The sequence below is a fragment of the Protobothrops mucrosquamatus genome, unplaced genomic scaffold (assembly GCF_001527695.2).
Source record: "Protobothrops mucrosquamatus isolate PMUCROS unplaced genomic scaffold, P.Mucros_1.0 scaffold_311, whole genome shotgun sequence".
NCBI classification, from domain to species: domain Eukaryota; kingdom Metazoa; phylum Chordata; class Lepidosauria; order Squamata; family Viperidae; genus Protobothrops; species Protobothrops mucrosquamatus.
Window position 1 is genome coordinate 120,537 of NW_015386387.1, and position 10,712 is coordinate 131,248.

The window sequence follows — 10,712 nt, forward strand, 5'->3', positions numbered from 1 at the left end:
ATTTTTATCAATATGGAGAAGATGGATTGTTTATATTCAAAAGAAGTATAGAGTGGTAGAATATAATTTAGGTTTTTAGATTTTCTTATTTTTTCTATCTTTTCATGTAGATCAAGATATTTTGTGGAGTTAGAGATATTAGTATTTGTTTACTTTTATATGAATATTATCCTGGGATTAGGTTTGGGAAGTCCGGGGGTGGGTGGGGGGTTTTTATTTGTTATTGTGTTTATGTATGTTATGATTGTTTCTTTTTGATGGAAAATAATAAAATTTCTTTGGAAAAAAAAAAAAGAAGGACTGTGTGTGAAAATTTTAGACTTTTATGAGGATTCTTTCGAAGATTCTACATCAATAAAAAATCAGCTGTGTCGAGTTCTTAGTGATAACGAATTGGAAATAAATAATGTTTCAGCTTACTCAGCAGATAATGCATCGGTCAATTATGGAGTGAACAAATCTGTTTACCAAAAATTATTGCTGGAAAATGACAATATTGTAGCTGCTCATTGCAATAATCACATTTTACACAACAGCGCAAAAAATGCATTAAAGCAGTTATCTTTTGACATCGAAAATGTAGTGCTGAAGGTTTTTGCCGAATTTTCGAATTCTGCGAAGAAACGAGAAGAGTTGAAATCATTTTTTGAGTTTTGCGAGTCAGAATTCCATGACGTTTTGCGCCATGTTCCAACACGTTGGTTAAGTTTGCATGTGATCTTCACATTATCATGTGTAAGCTGCGTGATTCTTTGCAAAAAAAAATACGATGAGCAGTTTTTTGGAATGAGAGTTTTATTTGCCTTACGTAAAAAACATTTGCCTGAGAATGCCGTGCAAAAGTTCAAGAAAGAAGCCATCAACGTGTATCAAAGAGCCATTGCGTACCTAGAAAAGTGGTATAATTTCACCGATTCAGTATATGAGACGCTAAGTTGTTTCAATCTAATTGATCGCAATAATCCTCCAACTTTAGAAGAAATGATGAGCATCTGGTTATTATCACCATGGCGAGAAGAACTTCCACCCAACACTCTCTTCGATGAAATTTCTGCCTTAGAAGAAGTTTATGTTCATCTGCAGGGTGATTCATCCCTTGAAAAGTGGACGTACTTTTTCAAGAAAGAGCCAGCTCCGAGTTTACTGAAATTGTTCCAGTATTGTGCATCAATTCCGGTATCAAATGCAAACGTTGAACGAATTTTCAGCGTCTTGGGAAATTTGTGGACTGACGAACATAACAGACTGCTTGTACCATCAGTTCGAAGTGAAGTTTGTATATTTTTTAATTTTTCTCAACGTTGTACTGAAATTAAAGAATTATTCCTTCAACAGAAAGAATTGATCAAAGCTGCGCAGTCAAATATAAAATACACACGACAGCAAAGTAAAATGTAATTATATTTTACATATTATTATAATATATTTGATGTTTTGAATTTTAAGTAAAGTTTTGAAGTGATTATTTTAATATATAATTTAATTGTAAAAGTTTTTTTAACTTTTTTTTACTACTTAACCCCCCCCCCCCCGCTTGTCCGCTATTTTTTGGAAGCAGACCTGGCAACCCTATCAAAAATTCTTTGCCCATACTATCATTGTCTTTTACTTGTTCATCTTCCATTTTGAAATTTAATAAGAAATTGTACATTTTTTTAATTAACTTTTCATCAGAAGTTAATAATGTCTGATCAAACAGTCTGTTCTTTGTAAAATCCATACTGTTTGATATCTTTATCATATCTGACTTGCATTTGTAAATGTGACCACCATGTTAAATCAATGCCCTGATTTTCCATCTCTTGCCTGAATTTTAAGTTCCCTTCAGAATTTAGAATATCTTTGTATGTCCATATTTTATTGAGACTGACTAGATTTGGATATACAAATGCTTCCATTGTTGAAAGCCATCCTGGAATTTTCAAATACATTTTACATTTTATTTTTTCCCAAGTTAATAATAATGCGTTTCTAATGTGGTAATTTTGGAAGTATTTATATATTTTATTTTTTCCATACCATAGAAAAGCATGCCAACCAGTTGCAGGTCATGTCCCTCTAGATACAGCAATCTTTTATTTCTAAGAGTAATCCATTCTTTTATCCATATTAACACTGATGCTTGATAATATAAAACCCAATCTGGCAAGCCAAAGCCTCCATTTCCCTTGGCTTCTTGTAACATTTTCAATTTGATTCTAGCTTTCTTTCCTTGCCAGATAAATTTTTGAATTAGAGAGTTTAAATCTTCAAAGAATTTTTTCTCCAGCTTTATAGGTATTGTTTGAAATAAAAATAATATTTTTGGTAAAATAGTCATTTTCACTGTAGCAATTCTTCCTAACATCAACAGTTGAAGATTCTTCCATTTTTCCAAATCAAGCTTTATTTGGTTTAACAACTTAATGTAGTTATCTTCTTTTATTGTTGAACATCTTGCTGTCAAATATATTCCCAAATATTTGACCTTTTTGACTATTTGCAATTCTATTTTTTTGATAATTGCTTTTTTTGTTTTTGTGTAAAGTTTTTAACTATCAGTTTAGTTTTGTCTCTATTTATCTTTAATCCTGCTATCTCTCCAAATTGTTCTATCTTTTCCAACAGTTTAGGAATCGTCTCTAAAGGTTCCTCTAGGCTGAATACCAAATCATCTGCAAATGCTTGCAGTTTGTAGATTTCACCTTTTATTTTCAATCTTTAATTTCTGGATCTTGCCTAATATTTCTATTTAAAACTTCCAAGGTTAAGATAATTAACAATGGGGATAATGGACATCCTTGTCTTGTGCCTTTTCGTATATCAAAATTCTCTGTGTAATCCCCATTTACAATTACTTTTGCTGTTTTTTTCTGATATATTGTCTGAATCATATTTATAAAGTTTTGATCAAAGTCCATTGTTTTTAGTTGTTGAATTATAAATTGCCAAGAAACATTATCGAATGCTTTTTGGGCATCTAAGAATACTAGTGCCAATTGTTTCCCTGGAAGAAGTTCATAATATTCCAATATATCTGGTATTATCCTCAAATTATTTTTTATTTGTCTCTTTGGCAAACATCCATTTTGATCTGGGTGTATAAATTCAGTCAAAAGTCTTTTCAGCCTCTCAGCTATTATTGAAGTGAAGATTTTATAGTCTACATTCAGTAGCGATATCGGTCTATAGTTTTTGATCTAAGTCAAATCTGAGTCCTCTTTTGGTATCAAAGTAACATTAGCTTCTGTCCATGTATTTGGGAGTTTTGCCTCCAATAAAAGTTCATTACATACATTTTTCAATGGTGAACTTAATATATCTTGTAAACATTTATAAAACTCTGCCGGGAGTCCATATGGTCCCGGTGTTTTTTCATTTTTTTTGTCTTTGTATTGCCTCTGTTAATTCATTGTTATTTTTTCATTTAACATAGTCTTAAAGTTTTCTGGAATTTTTGGTAAATTATTTTCTTTCATATATTGAGTCATTTTCTCCCATGGAGTTTCTTCCTTGCCATACAGTTTCTCATAGTATTCTTTAATTATCTTTTTATTGCTTCATTTTTAAATTGTGAACAGCCTTTTTCATCTACTAAATTGTTTATCAATTTTTTTCTCCTTCTGTTTTTTAAGTTTATAAGCTAACCATCTTCTTGGTTTGTTTGCATTTTCAAAGAAATTTTGCTTTGCCCTTTTAATTTGTTGTGCCAATTTTTCTGATTCTATTAAATTTATGTTTTATTATTTCCATTTGTCTTTTCAATATTTTTGTGGGTTTATTTGTAATCCAAGTTCTAATTTTTTAAATTCTTCTCTTAACAACTGACATTGTTGTCTCTTTCTTTTCTTTTTTTGCCATATATGTAATCGCTACACCTCGAAAATATGCTTTGGCTGTATCCCATACATTTTGTAATGTTGTATCTTCTTTTTTATTTTCTTTGAAGAAAAATTATGTTTCTTTTGTTGCTAATTTTAAAGGATTATCATCTGCCCAAGTACCTAATTCAGGTATCATCCAAATTTTAAAGGATTATCATCTGCCCAAGTACCTAATTCAGGTATCATCCAAATCATATCAATTCTAGACAAGATTTATGACTATTAGAATAAAATGTATATTGTGATTTTCCTGTTGTACATCAATTTCCTCTATCATGTTAAAAAAAGTCTTAGGTAATCTTTTTCTTCCTTGTTTCCCTGATTTACTGCTTTTATAATTTAATGTCTCGTCAACTATCACATTGAAATCCCCAATTAAGCATATATTTTGATATTCCATTTCTACTATTTTTCTGTGAACGTTTTGATAACATTCTTCTTGTTTGTTATTTGGTGCATATATTACTATCAAAAGTATCTGTTTTTGATTTAAAAATATTTCTACCATTAGCACTCTTCCTTCTTCATCTGCATAAATCATTTTAGAATCTATTGTCTCTTTAACATATATAGCTATTCTTTTTTTTTTGAGCTGATGTGTAATAAAGTTTTCCAAGTTTTGGATTTTCCAAAAATTTATGATGTTTTTTTATGTGGGTCTCTTGCAGACAAATTATATCAGTGTTTAATTTCTGTAGTTGTTTGAAAATTCTTTTTCTTTTTGATGAGGAGTTCAATCCATTTATATTTACTGAAAAGATTCCATTTTCCTTCTCCATTTTGATTTAGTTATATTTAGATCTTGTTGATCTCGTAATTCTCTGCTCTCTTACTGTTCCCTCATCCTCTTGATTCATCTTCTCTTTTTCTTCTTCCATTTGTGTAATTGTTTCCTCTATTGTTTGTTCTGTCTGTTTCTGGCTTTTTCCATCCTCTTGTTGATATTGTGTTCTTTCTCCCAGAAATGCTCTATATCAGGGCTTTTCAACCAGTGGTATGGGTACCACCTGTGGTACATTGGCACCTGGAAGGTGGTACGCGACCATCCTAGAAAAGTGGTAGTGGGGGAGGGGAATGAGCTGAACCGGTGGCAGCACCGCACAAGCCTGAGCGAGAGACGGCTGGAGCTGCAGGGCTGTCAGGGCTCAGCGGAAGCACCAGGCTCCAGCTGGAGCTCGGCACTGATCCTGGTGCTTCTGCTGAGCCCTGAAGAAGCGCCGATCAGCTGGAATGTTGCAGCATCTCCAGGGTCTTGTGATTAACATTCAGATGCTTGGCAACTGATTCATATTTATGACAGTCACAGTGTCCCAACGTCATGTGAAGTGACCAAAACCTGCTGCAACCACCCAGCAGATGGGGGGGGGGAATAAAAACTGAACACCACCCCACCCCACCCCCGCTGCCAATCCTCAACAGAAATGCTCACAACAATGAAAACCTCGGAAAGGAGGAAGAGCGTCGCCAGGTGGGCAGGCAGGTGTCTTGCTCGGCTGTGGCTTGGGGGGGCACTTTTTTCAGTGCCATTGTAACTTCGAACAGTCACTAAGTGAAATGTTGTAAGTTGAGGACTACCTTTACTTTATCACTTTTTTCCTTTTTTTTTTGGTCATCAAGTTTTTGACACCTAGGGGACTGGTGGTACTCGGATGTTGCCATATTCTAAAAGTGGTACAATGGGTGAAAAGGTTGAAAAGCCCTGCTCTATATCTTTCATCAAAATCCTCTGCCTTCCGCACTGAGTCCAAACAATATCTAGTATTATTCCAATTGATTAAAATCCCTTCTGGCATCAGCCATTTAAAATTTACTCCTTTTGCAATCAGCTTTGTAGTCAAAAAATGATATTGTCTTCGAGTATCCCCTATTCTCTTGGGAATCTGTTTCAACACTACTATTTCTTTATCTTTATATTGTAATGGATCATCTCTAACTTTTCTTAATATCTCATCCCTCATTGTTTTCTTCATAAATCTTACATGGACTTATCTGGGCAATTTGTGTTTCCTTGCGTAACTTGAATTCATTCTAAATATTTCATCCAATTCTTGCTGCATCTCTGATCTTTCCATTTCTAGGGCCTCTGCCAATAGATTAATAATCACTTCTGCTATATTTTCCTCTTGATCTTCAGGTATGTTCTGAAATCTCAAATAGTATACTGCCTTTTCCATTTTCAGAGCAGCGACCGCTCCTTCTAGATTTTGATTTGCTTGTTCTAATCTTTCATTCTTTGTCGTTAGTGCTTCAATTTTTCCCCCAGTATCTTTTGATTGATCTTCCACTTTTTGAATTCTTTGTTCGTTTTTAAGGATCATTTGTTGGTGAACCTCAAATTGTGTCTTTATGTTAAGCATTTGTTCATTTAGCTTATCAAGATTGCTTTTTGTTTCTTGATGATTCTTCTGCATCATTTCTTGCATTAGTTGTAAAATCGTGTGCATCTCTTTTTGGAGATTGTTTGCCTTCTCTCGTTGTAACATTGTTTCAATAGATCTCTGACTTGCTGGACTAGATGTTCCAGAAGAGGGTGCAGAAGCAGGTTTTTTTTGTAATTTTAGTAAGGTTTGGTGCACTCATTGTTCAATCAGGCAGATTTTGTAAATCCACAGGGAGAGAGAGAAAAATCCAACTACTTTAAGCTATAATCCAACTTTAAAAAGAGCCAACTATTTTAGGCTATAATCCAAGTTTAAAAGGGAATCAACTGCTTTAGGTTATATTCCAAGTTTAAAAGGGAGCCAACTGCTTTAGGCTATAGTCCAAATTTAAAAAGAAGCCACCTGCTTTAGGCTTATAATCCAACTTTAAAAGGGAGCCAACTGCTTAAGGCTAATCCAAGTTTTTTTTAAAAAGCCAACTACTTTAACCTGTAATCCAGCAAAATAAAAAACACCATTCAAATATTTCTGTCAGTTCAAAGATGTTAGAGAAAAAAAGAAAAAAGAAAAAAAATCCGTCTCAATAGTTTCTTTAATAGTTATGTCTAAAGTTGAAAGATGCAGTTTAAAAAAAAATCTTTGTTTTTTCTTTTGTAGAAACACAGAATGTTCTTTGTTTAGCACAGATGTTGTTTCAAGGTCATTACTGTTCTGATTTTTTCTGTATTGTTGTAGTATCTTCCTTCACTACTAGATATCCTCATTAGTTATAGTGTCTCTATCCAGTAGTAAAACTTTTATTTAAAATGCTCTTTCACAACAAAGAAAAAAGAAAAAAAATCTTCCCAAATCAAAAATATTAGCCAACGACAGATTATCTTTTTTCTTTTCAATCAGTCTCGAATCTTTTCTACATATTTTTTATATTCCTTAAATTCATTCCCGCATTCCAGATTTCTCACCGCTTTTAACTCTCTTCTTCCCAAGTCTTCCTGGGGTTTTTTACTTTTAAAAGTTATCCAATTCAGGGAATTATATTTTAAAAGTTCATAGGGAAGAGAAATAAAAAAGAATGTCACCCAGATCAAACACGCTGTTGACAGTCAGCTGTTCAGCGGCGCTGCCATGATTCTTTGCTTCTTCCCGGGCTGTCTGTGGCTTGGGCTGTCTGCGTATTTGCCGGCAGCCTTTCTCCCGCCTGTTTGAAGAGTTTCCTTGGTCCGTTTGGGCCAACTGCCACTGGCTCCGCACTCTCAAGATTTCCCTTCCTCCTCGTTGTCTCTCCAGGGCGACTTTCTGACCCCTTTGGGTCTCCAGACAAAGCAAAATCAGACTAGGAAACCAGAGCTCTGGTTTCTTTCATCTGTGTCGCCATGATGCCAGGGTGAACTCCTCACATACTTTAATATATATACAGGTAACTCAGGAAAACTTAACTCCCACACAACATAGGCTTTTTCACTCTTTCTATGAAGAGATGGCAACAAAAATTGAGATCCCAGCCATAACAAAGAATCTGTTCATTGATTTGGCTGAAAGAATAGCAGACTCCCTAAATGTTATTGATTGTTATGTGTGTGGTGGCACTAACATGGGAGAACAATAGCCCTGGGAGACAAGAGAGATAGACCTCTCTGGTATAGCCGAGATGAATCTCACCTGGACATCACAGGATAGACCTTCTCGGCGGACTACTCAAACTTCTATAATAGGTGAAGTATGTTTTATAAGGGAAGCCTCTGCAGACTTCAACACCCCAGTAGGACAGTTGGTTTGTGAAAATGGAATAGAAACAAATGGAACAGTAGGAGGTAATCCTATTAGGACCTGGTGGAGTGGTGAAAATAGAACTGAGCCCTCCAACCCTTTTGAAAATATTACTCAATTGAAGGAATTATGGGATAGCCCAGGAAATATTTCCCTAAGATGGAAAGCACCTGATGGGATGTATTGGATTTGTGGTAGATATGCTTATGACATACTTCCCAAAGGATGGGATGGAGCATGTGTCTTGGGTGCAATCAAACTCAGTTTCTTCCTTCTCCCAATACAGCAAGGAGAAAAATTGGGAATCCCAGTGTATGATGAGATAGGTCATAGAGAAAAACGGAGTATACAAATATCTACTCAAAGAAAATGGGGTGAGGAAGAATGGCCTCCAGAAAGAATCATACAAGTGTATGGACCAGTCACATGGGCAGAAGATGGAAGGTATGGTTACTTAATAGGATAATAAGCTTGCAAGCTGTATTGGAGATTATTACTAATGAAACAGCTTCAGCTTTAGATATACTTGCTAAGACTAGCACCCAACTACGTACAGCAGTATATCAGAATCGCTTGGCTTTAGATTACTTGTTAGCAAAGGAGGGGTGTGTTTGTGGAAAATTTAACCTAACAAATTGCTGCCTTCAGAGATGATCAAGGTAAAGTAATAGAAGAAATCATTGCTAAAATGAGGAAACTAGCTCATGTCCCTGCACAAAAATGGACTGGTATCTTGGATACCTCTTGGCTAGGTCGGGTATTTGGGGGAGGATGGAAGAAATGGGGAGCCATTTTGATTATGGCAGTAGGAGGGTTGCTTTTGCCCTACCTCTTACCCATTATGGTAAGAACTATTCAATATTCCATTGAATGTATGCAAGTAACTTTGGTGCAGAAACAAATGCAGAATGGAGAGAAAATGCTAATGATGAGAGTAAAAGGTAAACTTAAAAATGCTGAGGAAGATATACCGTAGGTTTGTTGCAATGGGCTGAAGTATAAACAATTTCTGCTAGTGTTAAGAGAGAAGGGGTGGATTGTAAGAGATAAAATAATATCAGAAATTGTTTAATGATATATGAAAGTACAAATCCATCTATTTTAAAGATATACAGACAGGGGTAACACATTGGCAGTATCATATGAAGACATTCAATAAGATCAGCTGGAATTTAAGCAGTAAGCTTAATAATGACAAAATGGAGTAACTTCAGCTTTTAGAAGTAGGGGCTTTGACACATGCAGGATAATTACTTTAAAATATGTAGGTTCTGTAGGAAACTAGATGTAACCGCAAGCAGGAGGAAATATAGAAATAAAGATAGGGCTAATGTCAGCAAAAGGTCATGATTAAGGCCATGATTATATGAAATATAAGGGCTTTTTCCTGCGAGGGGATGAAGTGAAATGTATTCTGTTTAGGCACTTCAGATTAGTTGATCGGGATAAGCAGGTAGACTATTGAATGCGATAGGGTTGTGTGTGGGGGGGGAACCAGCTTCATGAGAGGGTATAAATATATGCTTTTAAAAACTATGTGTGTGGCTTAATCTCCTGTGTGACCACCAGCCTTTGCAAAAGCTTTAAGACCACCAGCCTTTGCAAAAGCTTTATTTCAATAAAATTCTGTTCCTGGAATCCCGAGTTTGTCTTTGGAAATCTGAGCCATGTTCCAGACACCTAAAGTCCTAAATGCAGAAAAATCCAGTGCTAAACTTTCATCTCCACAACTAGTGCATCTAGTAGATTCAAAAGCCTATGGATCTGCAGATGAATCATGGGGAAATCCATGCTTTTTTTTTTGCAAAAGGCAGGATTTTTTAGTACAGTATCTGGATGCATAAGGACAAAAAGATCTGTGATTTAATTGTGGCTTTTTTGTTAAGAAAACTCTGAATTATTTTGCAGTCAGTTTCTGAATGGATAAGCGTCAGAACTAATATCAGAAGAAATGTATTAATATCAATTTATGTCTCTCTTGATGTGAGCTCATGAATTATACAGGTAGTCTTTGACTTACAATCATTTGCTGTTTAGGGTTGCCAGGTCTGCTTCCAAAAAATAGCGGACAAGCGGGGGGGGGGGTGTTAAGTAGTAAAAAAAATTAAAAAAACTTTTACAATTAAATTATATATTTTCTTACAAACATTTTAACACGTATTAAAATAATCACTTCAAAACTTTACTTAAAATTCAAAACATCAAATATATTATAATAATATGTAAAATATAATTACATTTTACTTTGCTGTCGTGTGTATTTTTTATTTGACTGCGCAGCTTTGATCAATTCTTTGTGTTTAAGGAATAATTCTTTAATTTCAGTACAGCGTTGAGAAATATTAAAAAATATACAAACTTCACTTCGAACTGATGGTACAAGCAGTCGGTTACGTTCGTCAGTCCACAAATTTTCCATGACGCTGAAAATTCGTTCAACGTTTGCATTTGATATCGGAATTGATGCACAATACTGGAACAGTTTCAGTAAACTCGGAGCTGGCTCTTTCTTGAAAAAGTACGTCCACTTTTCAAGGGATGAATCACCCTGCAGATGAACATAAACTTCTTCTAAGGCAGAAATTTCATCAAAGAGAGTGTTGGGTGGAAGTTCTTCTCGCCATGGTGATAATAACCAGATGCTCATCATTTCTTCTAAAGTTGGAGGATTATTGCGATCAATTAGATTGAAACAACTTAG